This window comes from Apodemus sylvaticus, chromosome 23 (genome assembly GCF_947179515.1).
Source record: "Apodemus sylvaticus chromosome 23, mApoSyl1.1, whole genome shotgun sequence".
Lineage (NCBI taxonomy): Eukaryota > Metazoa > Chordata > Mammalia > Rodentia > Muridae > Apodemus > Apodemus sylvaticus.
In genome coordinates this window covers 15,537,156-15,550,878 of record NC_067494.1, presented here as the reverse complement: position 1 = coordinate 15,550,878, position 13,723 = coordinate 15,537,156, and the positions used below count along the sequence as shown (strand labels likewise).

Here is a 13,723-nt window from a genome sequence, read left to right as displayed (position 1 = left end):
CTGGTGTAAGATGAAATCTCAGGGTTGTTTTGATTTGCATTTCCCTAATGACTAATGAAGTTGAGCATTTTTTAAGATGCTTCTCTGCCATCCGAAGTTCTTCAGGTGTGAATTCTTTGTTTAACTCTGTACCCCATTTTTTAATAGGGTTGTTCGGTTTTCTGGAGTCTAACTTCTTGAGTTCTTTATATATATTGGATATTAGCCCTCTATCTGATGTAGGATTGGTGAAGATCTTTTCCCAATTTGTTGGTTGCCGATTTGTCCTCTTGATGGTGTCTTTTGCCTTACAGAAACTTTGTAATTTTATGAGGTCCCATTTGTCAATTCTTGCTCTTAGAACATACGCTATTGGTGTTCTGTTCAGAAACTTTCTCCCTGTACCGATGTCCTCAAGGGTCTTCCCCAGTTTCTTTTCTATTAGCTTCAGAGTGTCTGGCTTTATGTGGAGGTCCTTGATCCATTTGGATTTGAGCTTAGTACAAGGAGACAAGGATGGATCAATTCGCATTCTTCTGCATGCTGCCCTCCAGTTGAACCAGCACCATTTGTTGAAAAGGCTATCTTTTTTCCATTGGATGTTTTCAGCCTCTTTGTCGAGGATCAAATGGCCATAGGTGTGTGGGTTCATTTCTGGATCTTCAATCCTGTTCCATTGATCCTCCTGCCTGTCACTGTACCAATACCATGCAGTTTTTAACACTATTGCTCTGTAGTATTGCTTGAGGTCAGGGATACTGATTCCCCCAGATTTTCTTTTGTTGCTGAGAATAGTTTTAGCTATCCTGGGTTTTTTGTTGTTCCAGATGAATTTGATAATTGCTCTTTCTAACTCTGTGAAGAATTGAGTTGGGATTTTGATGGGTATTGCATTGAATCTGTATATTGCTTTTGGCAAAATGGCCATTTTAACTATATTGATTCTACCGATCCATGAGCATGGGAGGTTTTCCCATTTTTTGAGGTCTTCTTCCATTTCCTTCTTCAGAGTCTTGAAGTTCTTGTCATACAGATCTTTCACATGTTTGGTAAGAGTCACCCCAAGATACTTTATATTGTTTGTGGCTATTGTGAAGGGGGTCATTTCCCTAATTTCTTTCTCAGCCTGCTTATCCTTTGAGTATAGGAAGGCCACTGATTTGCTTGTGTTGATTTTATAACCTGCCACTTTGCTGAAGTTGTTTATCAGCTGTAGGAGCTCTCTAGTGGAGTTTTTTGGGTCACTTAGGTAGACTATCATGTCGTCTGCAAATAATGGAAGTTTGACTTCTTCCTTTCCAATTTGTATCCCTTTGACCTCCTTATGTTGTCGAATTGCCCGAGCTAGTACCTCAAGTACAATATTGAAAAGATAAGGAGAAAGGGGGCAGCCTTGTCTGGTCCCTGATTTCAGTGGGATTGCTTCAAGTTTCTCTCCATTTAGTTTGATGCTGGCTACCGGTTTGCTGTATATTGCTTTTACTATGTTTAGGTATGGGCCTTGAATTCCTGTTCTCTCCAAGACTTTAAGCATGAAAGGATGCTGAATTTTGTCAAATGCTTTTTAGCATCCAATGAAGGACCTAGTTAAGGTGAACAACTACCTCAGGTACCTTCAACGCTCTCCCAGATATCCCTGGCCTTAGCAAGACTGTTGTTAACATCTCATCTCTGTGTGCCCTGATACTTTTCAAGAACTAGGAGCTGTATTATGTAGGGAAGGCTGCCTGATACATGGTGTAGCAGATCCTTGAAGGTGAGGAACCCAGCATGAGGGAGCTGAGCTATCCCTAGGACAGGTGGCTGATACTGACATGGATGCTCCCGGATCTTCCTGATACCTTTCTTGGGGATGGGCTAGGAGGGGAGTCTGGTCTATATTCTCAATGAAGAATCAAATGAATATAGTTGTATTAGTGAGGGTTCTCTAGAGTCACAGAATGTATGGGTAGTCTCTATATAGTTAGGGAATTTATCGATGACTTACAGCTTGTAGTCCAACTCCCCAGCAATGGTCAGCAGCAGCTATGGATGGAAGGCCAAGGATTTAGCAGTTGCTCAGTTCCACAAGGCAGATGCAGATGGAAGTCCAAGAATCTAGCAGTTGCTCAGTCCCACGAGGCAGGCAAGGAAGAAGTGTGAGTCTACTTCCAATGTTCTTATATTGGTCTCTAGCAGAGGGTGTGGACCAGATTAAAGGCTGTAGGTCTCCAGCAGAGGGTGTGGCCCAGATTAAAGGCATGTGCCATCAAGACTTTAATCCCAGATGACCTTGAACTCTATGTCTTGATCTTCTGGAATTCATAGCCACTATCCTTCAAGATCTTCATGCCAAGATCCAGGTCAGAAACTTGTATCCCTGAGCCTCCAGATTAGGATCATAGGTGAGCCTTCCAATTCTTGATTGTAGTTCATTCCAGACATAGTCAAGTTGACAACCAGGAATATCCACTACAATAGTGTTCCTCCCACAAGTCCTGGGTGGGTCCTTACTTCACAGGAAAAATACTGACTCACAAGAATTTGGAGCAGTCAGGGGCAGAGGAACTAAGCCTTATGAGTTTCCTGATTAGCTTGCAGCATAAAACACTCATACACATAAAAAGGAATTAAAATTTTAAAAAAATGCTTAGCTGTCTGATTTTCTCTCTCAAGGGTGCACATACTATTCCTCCCATGTATCCTCAGGTACCAGCAAATCTGTACAGAGGTTGGACATAAAAAATGTTCAAATCTAAGCAAACAGACATTGTTGAGTGGTGAGCATCTCAGGCTGAGCTCTGCTGGAACACTGAACGGAATGCAGAAAAGCTCCTCTGATGAATAAGATAGGGGCCATGTTCTTAGGGAAATTAAAAGGTATTTGGTTATCTGAGACCATCTCTTTTCTGACCAGCCTAACAAGATGCCACCATGTCTTTCTTCTAGACTTGAGATTTTAGTGATAGAAGGTAGCAACATTTGATAGACTGTGCGAGCAACTAAGGGGTGAGATGCAGTTGTCTGTATCTCTTTGAACTAGGACAAGATCATGGAGACACAAAAGCAAAATGGTCTGTCTAATACCCATGTAAGGCAGAACCAGAACTCACGCTGGCTCCTAAGTTATCCATCTATGCTGGGTCTCTTCATGTTATCTAATCAGTGCACTATACACACATGCATGATACTTCTTGTCTCACCATCCAGCTCACCTGCTAGAGTTCAGCCTAGGCTCCTTCAGACAGCAGTGATCACATGTAAACTACAGACAGGAGGGGAGCCATTTCTAGAAGGGTCCAGCGTTAAGTTAGCCATCTGGAGGTTGTCCCAGGTATCAGGAGGAACTGAGAAGCTGCCCCTCAGAGCCTGAAGACAAACAGAGAGGCCAGCCTAGTTTTCATTTCAGTCTCTGGAAGAATGTTCTAAGAGATTTCCAAAGACTGAAAAATCTCTTTGGAAAGATAGCAAAAATTTCCCCAGAGATGGTCAAGAAGATAAAACTGGGCATGATAGAGCTCTTGAGGCATAGGTACAGGAGTTCAAAGTCAGCCTTGGATTGACAAAAGGTTAGAGGCCAGAATGGGCTACAAGAGAGCAAGAGGAACAGGGCAGAAGACAGGCTAGAGGACATTCAAATGTTCTTCCAGTCCTTGTGTTACATAATTTTTCTGCCCCAAAAACACCATCAAAATTTGGGAGGCTTCACAATTCCATTAGCAGAAAGGAGATGTTTTCTAGAAATGCAAGGAAATGTAACAAAGCTTGTTAGAAAGTGACATCTTGCTCTTGCTCTCTCTCCTCTGTCTCTCTATCTCTGTGTCTGTCTCTGTCTCTTTCTCTGTCTTTCCATCACTGTCTCTGTGTGCCTGTCTCTCTCTCTGTCTCTGTCTCTGTCTCTCTGTCTCTCTGTCTCTCTCTCTCTCTCTCTCTCTCTCTCTCTCTCTCTCTCTCTCTCTCTCTGTGTGTGTGTGTGTGTGTGTGTGTGTGTGTGTGTGTGTGTGTGTGGTTGGTGTTTTGCCTGAATGTCTATCTCATGCATTCACTAACTGCCAAGGCCACAAGAGGGCAGTATATCGATTGTAACTGGTGTCACTGATGGTTGTCAGCTGCCTTGGTACTGCGAATCAAATCCCATTTTCTACAAGAACAAAAAATATACTTAAGAGAGGTTCTCAAAAGGCGTGGGTGAGGGGCTCAGTTGGTAAAATGCTCAGTGTACAAGCAGGAGGCCCTAAGATCAAATCCCCAGTGAAGAGATGAGTGTAGGGGATTGGAGAGAAAGTTGGCTCTCTCTTAAGTATGGTCTTACATGGTAAAGTGTGATCAGCAATTTGCACTCACGTGGCATGGAGGCACACTCCTATGGAGTCATGCTAGGAAGGCCTAAATGAGGGTGTGAGCAAGTGACCTTCCCAGTTACCAGACAGGGGTACCCCAGAGTTACGGATCTCCAATAGGATTGCATCTCAATGACCTGGTGTACCACCAAGATAGACATGGGACTGGAAGCTCTTGGACAGCATGCTGGAGAAACAGGTGGAGAAATAGGTGTCTTATATTCTGACTGTTAACTACTTTCTGCTTAGGCAGGACTGGATTCTAGGATTTGTATTTACTAAACACTGCTTAAAGAAGTTATATCCCAGGACTTTTAACCTGACCCAGGCCACCAGAGCCATTTGCCGAGGTTTACTGAGAGTGAGTGAATGGTTAACAGAGTGAACCCCATGCAAATAAGAGGACAGATGCAATGTGTTCTAGAAGGAAATTTGCTGTGAGCCTCCAGACACAGAGGACTCTGATACAGGACATAGAATTGGACTCTGGTGTGACTTTAAAGAAAGATGGTCTCCAGGCCTTCTATTCTATGCTAGTTCTGAGGTTTAAAAGCTGCTGGCTAATGTGACCAATGCCTGTAGCCTAACAGCTAGGGGACTAAGTAATGTAGCCTTTGTCCTAGCTCAGCAGGAACAGCGTGGATCTAACTTTAAAACTGTAGGTGGAAGTTGCAGGGAGAAAAAGTGACACTTGGAAAAGTGATTTTAGCTTTTATTTCTAAGTTGTAAAAAGTTTCCTATGAAAGCTCTCTAAGAAAAAGGGGGGTTCTGGAAAGACTCAGTGCAAGAGTATAGAGGAATTCCAGAACAGGGAAGTGGGAAGGGGTAGAAGATGGAGGAACAGGGGGAGGGAAGAGGGCTTATGGGACTTTCGGGGAGTGGGGACCCAGAAAGGGGGAAATCATGTGAAATGTAAATAAAAAATATATCAATAAAAAAAAAGAAAAAAAAAAAGAAAAAGGGGGAAATAGAGTGTTCCTCAGTCCTTCTATAACTGAAGACCTCTTTTTCTTTGCATTTTTGTTACAAAGATCAGAGACTGCAGCACTCAGAACAAGGCAGGCACTATCCCACAAACACATTATTATTATTATTGTTGTTGTTGTTATTATTATTATTATTTCTATATTCTTTGTTTGTATTCTGAATGATTTTCCCTTTCCCGGTCCCCCCCCCCCCCCGCCCCATTAAGTCCCATAAGCTCTCTTCCCTCCGCCAGTTCCCCAATCAACCCCCTCCCACTCCTGTCTTGGCAATCCCCTACAATGCTGCATCAAGACTTTCCAGGACCCGGGCCCTCTCCTTCCTTCTTCTTGGGAATGATTTGATATGTGGTTTGTGTCTTGGTTATTCAGAGCTTCTGGGCTAATATCCACTTATCAGTGACTGCATTCCATGTGTGCTTTTTTTGTGAATGAGTTACCTCACTTAGGATGATATTTTCCAGTTCCACCCATTTGCCTAAGAATTTCATGCATTCATTGTTTCTAATTGCTGAGTAGTCTTCCATTGGGTAAATATACCACATTTTCTGTATCCATTCCTCCATTGAGGGACATCTGGGTTCTTTCCAGCTTTTGGCTATTTGGCGGGAGGAGGAGAGACAGAGGATCACTGGCTGCCTGCTGGTTTCCAGCCTAGCCAAAAGCAAGGCAGGCTCCGGGTGAGTTCAGGGTGAGTTCAGGGTGAGATCCTGACTCAAAGGAGGAAAGCAGACAGAGGACACCTGAAGCCTCTTCCTCTGCCCATGCCTGTGCAGCCTCACACACTGCACACAAATACACCTCCTCACACACTGCACACAAATACACCTCCTCACTCACTGCACACAAATACACCTCCTCACACACTGCACACAAATACACCTCCTCACACACTGCACACAAATACACCTCCTCACACACTGCACACAAATACACCTCCTCACACACTGCACACAAATACACCTCCTCACACACTGCACACAAATACACCTCCTCACACACTGCACACAAATACACCTCCTCACACACTGCACACAAATACACCTCCTCACACACTGCACACAAATACACCTCCTCACACACTGCACACAAATACACCTCCTCACACACTGCACACAAATACACCTCCTCACTCACTGCACACAAATACACCTCCTCACTCACTGCACACAAATACACCTCCTCACACACTGCACACAAATACACCTCCTCACACACTGCACACAAATGCACCTCTTCACTCACTGCACACAAATACACCTCCTCACTCACTGCACACAAATACACCTCCTCACACACTGCACACAAATACACCTCCTCACACACTGCACACAATTACACCTCCTCACACACTGCACACAAATACACCTCCTCACACACTGCACACAAATACACCTCCTCACACACTGCACACAAATACACCTCCTCATACACTGCACACAAATACACCTCCTCACACACTGCACACAAATACACCTCCTCACACACTGCACACAAATACACCTCCTCACTCATTTGACAAAGAAGACTGAAGACTGTGAATGTTTTGAGAGCTGGATCAGTACAAAGGAGAAGATATGGGAAAGGAGAAGGGGAAAATTAAAAACACATCACAGGAACCCCACGGAATAAAAAAAGAGAGAAACTCTGAAGAAAGAGAAAGAAAAGCGAAATATTGGAGGTTGGAGAGATGGTTTTCTAGAGGACCAGAAATTGTCACCCAGCACCCACATCGGATGGCTCGAAATGACCTGTACTTCAACTCCAAAGTGTCTGTCACATCTGGCCTCCGACGTGCATGTGTGATTTAAAATAAATTTACAAAACAAAAATACATAATATTTCATTGACTCAATATAATTACATTGAACACTGTATACTGGAACAATGATTCAAGTAAGACTTACCTTCCTGTTGGAAACAACAGATGCCAGGAGCCAGGAGGCATGGTGAAACACACCTGTAATTCAGTTCCCATTTTTCTTTTCTATTTTTCATTATTGGTTCTGGTTTTAGTTTTTATTACTTTGTTTTGTTTTGTTTTTCAGGAAGAGGTTTCTCGATGTCGCCCTGGCTATACTCACTTTGGCATGTAGATCATGTTGGCTTCAAACTTAGAGAGCTCTGCCTGCCTCTGCTTCCCATGTGCTGGGATTAAGGTGTGAGCCAAGGAGCCCAGATACCCCTGGAAGACAGAGGCGTCAGATTCCCTGGAGTTACTGTTACAAGCTATGATCTTGTAAGTGGGCCTTCTGAAAGAGTAGTACGTTCTTTTAACTCCAGAAACTGCTTTTGTTTTTGTTTTGTGGTTGTTGTTTTTGTTTTGTTTTTATTTTTTGTTTTGTTTTGTCTTATTGAGACATTAGCCTCAATTTACTAGACAGCTGGGGATGACCTTGACTCCTGATTCTGGTACTCTTAACGTCTCGGTGCCAGGATTAGAGGAAGGTGCTGACAAATCTAGTTTTCCATGTGATGTGGATGGAACCTAGGGATCTACATATGCTAAGAAAACATGGTTTCTGCTGAGCTGCACCTCACCGCATTTGCTTGTTCTGAAAAAGAACTTTATTGGCATTTGTTTATATTTGTATTTTAGAAAGGATTTCATTGTACAGACTGGCGTCCCCAACTCCATTTTTTGAGGAAGCTGGCCTTGACCTCACAGAGAAATCTGCCTGTGTCTGCCTCCTGAATATTGATTTTAAAGATGTGGGCTACTACATTTAGTCTTGGCACTGTTTTACACTATTCAAAAATATGGGTCACGTTACCTCTGCCAGCTTTAACACTCTATTTACCTTTCATAAGAATTTTCTTGACTTTCAGGTCCCAGTTCCCTTGCTGGGAATATTCAAGAAGCTGAGCTTCCAAGGAGGCACCTGTTACGGTGCCAAGCAGCGCTGAACAAGGGACTGGAAAATGAACAGCCAGAGACATTCTATGGAAAAGAGAACAAACAACACATTATTTTTAAACCTCTCAAATGCAAAGAAGCAAGAGGTTTCTTTTCCCTCTCTTCTTTCTCCCAAATGGAAATCCTCTCAAAACAACAACCTTCAACCCAAAATGCCAGAAAATCTGCCATCCACAGCATTCACTGAAAACAGCTAACCTCCACCACACACCCAGGAGCCCAAAGGTTAATAAAAAAACACAGGTGATCTATTTCCCACCCTCCTGTTTCAAAAATCAATTTATCCTGAAAAGTAGTTTCTGAGTCTGGTGAGCACCCCCCTCCCTACTCTCAATTACGAGAGACACTGCTCCCAGACTCTTCTGTGCTGCTGGGTTGTCGGGCACCACAGAGGATCTGAGGCTCTTTAAAGGCTTGCACTGACCTTTAACATAAAACTGAATTTCAATTCTTTCATTTCCCTCCACAGGTTTAATTCAGGCATTTTTTTTTTACACTTTTATGGTTGTTTGAATAGAAATGCCCACCATATGCAACCCAGCACTTGGGATGCAGAGGCAGGCAGATATGTATAAATTCAAGGCCAGCGTGACCTACTGAGTGAGTTCTAGGACAGTTAGCCAAGGCTACACAAGGGAAACTCTCTTGAAATCCCCCTGAAAAGAAAGAACACAAGAAAAATAAAATATCCCCTGTAAGGGCTCATGTTTGAATGCTTAATCACCAGAGAGTGGAACTACTCAAAAAGATTAGAAGTATTGGAATATGCAATCTTGTTGGAAGGAATTTGTGTACCATTGGGTGTGGGGTGTCACTGAGTGGGTCACTACCTTCTTGATGGTGAAGGGAATTGACCCCAACTGCTTACACAGGCTTAGTAGTGCTCTACCACTGAGCTATATTATATTCCCACAGTTTTCCTTTGCTATTTTATCTTTTAAAACAGATCTTAAAAGTTGCTTAGTCTAGGTTTGACCTCTTTAACTCAGGCAGGCCTTCAACTCCCAATGTTTCTGCTTCAGTCTCCAGAAAGAGCTAGGACTATAGACACCTACCCCCATACCCAGTTTTAGATTTTTTCCTATTTGGAAAACTGTCTTCATTAACATAGTAGACCCTCAATATCTGAGAAAGAATGGCTTCAGGACTCCCTCCCCACAGATGCCAACCCAAAGTCATAGATGCTCAAGTCTCTTATAGAAAATGGAATAGTATTTGCAAGCAACCTATACATATCTTTCCAGTGAACTTAAAATGCTACCTAGATTACCTGCAATACTAAAGATGACTCCCATGCAGTTGTTAGGCTGCACTGTTTACAGAATAAGGCCTAAAAAGTCTGTACATTTTCACAACAGATGCCATTTTGAGGTGAATCAGTGTGATTAATAGTATTCACTTTTGACCTGAAAGAAACTAGAATTATCTCAGAGATGCACACCCATGGGAGATAATTTTGATAATGTTAATTAAAGTTGGAAGATCCACCCATGGCAGAGAGTGCTGTTTCTTTGGACTGAGATGCTTGGCTAAATAAAAAGAAGGAAGTTTCCAAGATCAGCTCAGGGCATGGGCTCAGACCCACCAAATTCAGACACTATTGTGGATGCCAAGAAGTGCTTGCTGACAGAAGCCTGATATGGCTGTCTCCTGAGAGGCTCTGTAAGAGCCTGACATATACAGAGGTGGAAGCTCTCCGCCAACCATTGGACTGAGCACGGGGACCCCAAAGGCTTACTTCGAGAAAGGACTGAAGGAGCTGAAGGGGATTGCAACCCTATAGGAAGAACAACAATGTGAACCAACCAGAGCTCCCAGGGACTAAAACACCAAGGGGTACACATGGAGGGACCCATGGCTCCAGCTGCAAATGTATCAGAGGATATCCTTGTCAGAGGCCCTTGGTCACATGAAGGCTCAAGGTCCCAGTGTAGGAGAATTCGAGGACAGGGAGGTTGGAGTGGCTGGGTGGATGGGTGAGGGCAACCCTTAAAAATTCAGGAGGAGGTGCAGCTGACCCTTGCAAATAAAGTAGATCTTCCCAGGCCACTCTAAATCCTTCACTAACATAGCCTACCTCCCCTGAGCTCTGATGTAATTATGGTTTGTCTTTTAAAATGCTATATCCCTGACCTTGGACACGTTGGAGCCTTTTTAGAGGCAGGAGGGGCTTCTTGGTCTAGCCATTAATAAAACAAGGACCCAAAATTTCCTTTTAATTTTTATTTAATGTTCATTGATGTTTTGTCTGTATGCAGGTCTGTGCGTATCTATGTAAGTTTTGCCAGTACTTATGTATGAAGGTGTCTTAACTGTCAGATTGTGTGAAACTGTTAAAACTATACCATTCTCTTGACAATGCTCAGTTTAAGGAGGAAAAACAGCAACCTGTGTTCTACAAAAATAACCATGAATCAACAAGCACAAACATCAAGGGCTATGATCAATTTTAGTTTTTGGAAGTCGCTCAGTAAAATTCTTGCTACACAGCATGGGAACCTGAGTTCCAGCCTCACAACACATATAAAAATATCGGCCAGCATTGTAGCGGTTCTGGCATGGACCTGGAACTGTCTGGGAAGCCAGCATCAATCTACTCAAGGAGTTCCAAGTCAGTGAACCATCCTGCCTCAATAATTAAAGGAGAATTGCACTGGTATGTATATGTGCATAATTTAGATGAAGTTACACTCCTCCGCTGGCCATACTCCACCTCAATAATTAAAGGAGAATTGCACTGATATGTATATGTGCATAATTTAGATGAAGTTACACTCCTCCGGCTGGCCATACTCCACCTCCATAATTAAAGGAGAATTGCACTGATATGTATATGTGCATAATTTAGATGAAGTTACACTCCTCCGCTGGCCATACTCCACCTCCATAATTAAAGGAGAATTGCACTGATATGTATATGTGCATAATTTAGATGACGTTACACTCCTCCGCTGGCCATACTCCACCAAGATTCATAGATGAATATACACCCCAGAAATGATCATGAGAAAAGTCAATGTGGGTTATTATTGCTCAGGAGAGCTCAAAGGACTCCCAACACCATAGAGATTGAAGGTAAGTCCCTATTGCTGAAGACCTTGGACAGTGGATACAGAGGGTCCAAGCTGCTCGGTCCTGAAACCTTCTCCCTTGGATGAGTTTTTATAGAAGTAGAAAGTATTTCCCAGGTTGGAGTAACTAACAGTACTGTCTATGCTATGAGGTCTGTGACCCACAAACGTAACTAATATGGCGAGATATCCATGGAGGAACAGTAGCAGCACTCACAGCTTGGGGCTAAGCTGAACCTGCCTGATTCGACCTAAAGCTCACCTAGCATTTCAGATTCTCTCTCTCTCTCTCTCTCTCTCTCTCTCTCTATCTATCTATCTATCTATCTATCTATATCTATGTTATCTATTATCTATCTATCATCTATCCATCCATCCATGTTCTATCTATCTATCTATCTATCTATCTATCTATCATCTATCTATCTATCATCTACCTATAATTAGGGAGGAAGACTCCATGTGTTTAGAAGGAAAATGTGGGTGCCGTGTCGAAAGTTTGAGGGTGAAGACAGAATGAAAAAATGTGATGTTATTACACTTTAAGAATGTTAAAAACAAAAAAAGTAAGGAAATGGCACCTGCAAAATGGCACTGGAGGCTGACCCTTGACTTGGACCATGTCCATGCACATGCATTTGTATGCGCGCGCGCGTGCACATGTACACACACACACACACACACACACTGAAGGAATCTAAAAATACAATCAGTTTCTTTCAAGAGTTCGTTGCTCATTGGGTCTCTGACTTACCATCCATTTTCATCAATCCCAGGTTCAGCACTGTGCACGGATAAACACCCAGGCTTGCAGAGGACCATGGTACACTCAGATAATTGAGAGCACAACTTTTTTGCAGTCCAGGTTTCCAGATATTATGACTTGTTTGCATAGGTGTAAAAAAGATCATAGGCAAGGAGCATATGAATAAATATCATCTGCACAAATCTTGATGGAATGGCAGGAGTATAACTCAAAGGCAGAATAAATGTTTACCGAGTGAGGCTCTGGTTTTCCTCAAGAAACAACAACAACAAAAATAAATGTCAGTGTAAAGTAGCATTTGAGTGAAGTCAGCTTGATGGAGACCTAAAAGTCTTGAGATAGCAGGTTCTCCAAAGAAAACCCTCAGAGTGAATTGTGAATAAGAATATTAGAAAGATGCAAAAAAAAAAAAATCAGACATTGTATACAGAAGAGGCATAATTCCAATAGCAGTGTATAGTTTATATATTTTAGGTGGGGTTACAACCATAGAACCTCCTTTAAAAAAACCTGGATTTTCTTGACTTTCACGTGCATTATTTTCTTCCAACTAGAAGACAGCAAATATTTAACTTTGACGCTACTGTAAGACCCCAAAAACCGAGGGTGCCCCAGCACCCCACACCCCGGAAGGGGACACCCAAATCACTCATGAGAAACGGTCTCAATGCAATAGCATGATTTCTTTATTTCCAGAATTCTGGGTTCCATAGCCGTGCCGAATTGCGACAGCTTTTATAAATTTACGACAGAGCCCGCGAATCACAAACCAATCATTTCTTAGCATGGAGAGCCCGCGAAATGGGAGCCAATTGACTTGTACCACTCCATAGTTTGTACGCCAATCAGTTTAAATTATCGGAGCCCACGCTCAGTGGACCAATTAGTTTCCTATAATGTCTACAGCTGCGTGAACTCCTGCTTAGGGGTAAAGGCTTAAGTTTACAGAAGATAAGCTTAGCCCATTTCCAGTTACCCTATGGGGCCAGGATCACCTATTCAAGGCCTTTCTGCTAGGTCTAAACAAAGGGCGGGTTCTGGAATGTGACCTTTTACCTAGTTTCTAATAAAGCGAGATAGCATTTTAAACTCCTGATTTATTGGGGTCATTAGAGTTAGGCTGTATTATTTCCTATCCTTTCAGCTACATTCCGTCATCCTCATTTTATACAGCTCAGAAAGTATGGAATAAAACATTCAGGTTCCACTTTGTACCTTATTTAAATTCATGTCTAATGAGAGTGAAGGATCCAGTTTAATGCAAGCATTAGACGTGAAATGAAAATCTTTATGATAAAAATATTTTGTTGTTTATGCCATAGACTATATTATATTATTTACCAGTTCCAAGGAATTACACAGTAGACCTTGAACTCACTGGAAATGTAGTTTCTCATGCTTCCAAAGACCAAACCTCCTAATAATAAAGGGGAGAATAATAAGAAAATATATCGATGTAAGAGATCTGGTTCACAGAAGCATTATCTGTATCTCACAAAGTTTGTTACTGAAGGATTTGTGTATTTAGGGAGCCATTGCCTTCCACCCTGTATCCCTAGATAACCCTGAATGTTCCAATTGACAATTTTAATCTAATGCTCGGGCAGATGAGTGTTTAGACTAAGTTGGTCACAAGGCAAAATCACAATTATGACCCTGATGATATGGACTTGCATGGGTGAGGAAGA

The 13,723-nt window shown here is 42.4% G+C and overlaps 1 long non-coding RNA gene across 1 annotated transcript; it reads left to right on the top strand.

Moving 5' to 3' along the window:
* Positions 1–1,555: 1,555 nt before the first annotated feature.
* Positions 1,556–10,397, top strand: LOC127673865 (uncharacterized). The gene is made up of 3 exons (XR_007975242.1): positions 1,556–1,588; positions 7,330–7,520; positions 8,111–10,397. It is a non-coding gene; the product is annotated as an uncharacterized LOC127673865 (long non-coding RNA).
* Positions 10,398–13,723: the final 3,326 nt, after the last annotated feature.